Source organism: Nematolebias whitei, chromosome 19 (genome assembly GCF_014905685.2).
Source record: "Nematolebias whitei isolate Nwh7 chromosome 19, NemWhi1, whole genome shotgun sequence".
Taxonomy (NCBI): Eukaryota; Metazoa; Chordata; class Actinopteri; order Cyprinodontiformes; family Rivulidae; genus Nematolebias; species Nematolebias whitei.
Window position 1 is genome coordinate 9,341,288 of NC_056516.1, and position 1,677 is coordinate 9,342,964.

General features: G+C 37.2%; 1 protein-coding gene across 1 annotated transcript in view; it reads left to right on the forward strand.

Moving 5' to 3' along the window:
- Nucleotides 1-1,677, forward strand: part of vps50 (VPS50 EARP/GARPII complex subunit) — a 154,239-nt gene that overhangs the window by 85,323 nt on the left and 67,239 nt on the right. The gene's annotated exons all lie outside the window — the stretch shown is intronic.

Consider the following 1,677-nt stretch of genomic DNA (forward strand, 5'->3'; position numbering starts at 1 on the left):
GCTATCGAAGCATCCTGGGCCTCCATAACACCTCAGCAGTGCCACAGACTGATTGCCTCCATGCCACGTCATTCATGCAAAAGGATTCCCGACTAAGTATTGAGTGCATAACTGAACATGATTATTTGAAGGTTGGCGTTTTTTGTATTAAAAACACTTGTCTTTCATTGGTGGGATGAAATATGCTAATTTTTTGGGACAGGCGTCTTAGGTTTTCATGAGCTGTATGCCATAATCATCAGTATTAAAACAATTAAAGACCTGAAATATTTCAGTTGGTGTGCAATGAATCTGAAATATATGAAAGTTTCATTTTTATCATTACATTATGGAAAATAATTACCTTTATCACAATATGCTAATTTTTTGAGAAGGACCTGTATATGTACACGGTAGAAAAGATATACATTTAGCCTACGATAGAGATCTGTCTTCTACCGGCTAACAGCAGTAATGCTGTGTCTGATGTAAAATCAGAGTTGTCCGATTTAATCGTTACTTTTTTAAGTTGAAAATTGTGCGAAAGTGGTGTTAGTCTTTTCTTCGAGAGCTAAGTAGCGAAGCTACAAGCTAACTACGGCCGGCTTGTCGTAGTGTTGCCGTTTTCAGATGCATATTCAAAACACTGTGTTCCGTCAAAAGTTTTTTTTTTTCCCATCGAAAGTTAAAGTAAGCGTTGGTCAGCTTTAGAGAAACTTGCTCTCTGATCTGTGAAAAGAACGCTGTGTGATTTTACTGCAAGACCCTCTGGTCAAAGTCCCAGAGAAAACTATTCGCCATTTTGTGTCAGTTCTCCTTACAGTGGAAGAAGACACCCACTAGAGGGTTGGAGGGTGAAGTGTTTCATTTGCTGCTCTGTTGCTGTTCATTTCTTAAGTGCAAATACTGGAAACTGTTGAGTTAACAACATATTCTTTTGTTTGAAACATGGCTAAAACTACATTGATATCTTTTGCACTGTTTTGCACTACAAGAAAGAAGCCTAATACTTGATTTGTTTTGTATTTAAAAACTCTCTGGACCTAGTAGTGGAATTTTTTTAAATTTAGATTATTTTGTGGTATAGTAGTTTTCAAAATAAATAATGGCAAAAGGACACCCTTTGTTTTTTTTCATTCCTGTTGCAAGTTTTATACCAAAAACATATCGTGATATATATCGTTATCGCCACCGTTCACAATACATATCGTGATATGAATTTTATGCCATATTATGCCACATCCCTACCTGCAGCGTCTTACACCGTCACAGTTACTGCTAAGATGCTACAGACGTGGCGGCTGTGGCTGAGTGGTTAGAGCAGTCGTCCTCCAATGCAAGAGTTGGGGGTTCGAACCCCACAGCAGTCACATGCCGAAGTGTCCCTGGACAAGATACTGAACCCCTCATTGCTTCCGATGTGTGTCCCATTGGTGTATGAATGTGATAAAGCTCTGATTAGTCTCTTTAGAATGATTTGTTCAATTAGCTTTGTAGAGATCTAGTAGAGTGCTGAATGAATGGGTCAATGAAGACACAGATTGTAGTTTAAAACACTTTGAGTATCTCAATAAGATAGAAAGGCGCTATATAAGTACAGTCCATTTACCGTTTACCATTTATGTAGCGCTGCATTTCTGTCCTCCTAATCATATATATATATATATATATATATATATATATATATATATATATATA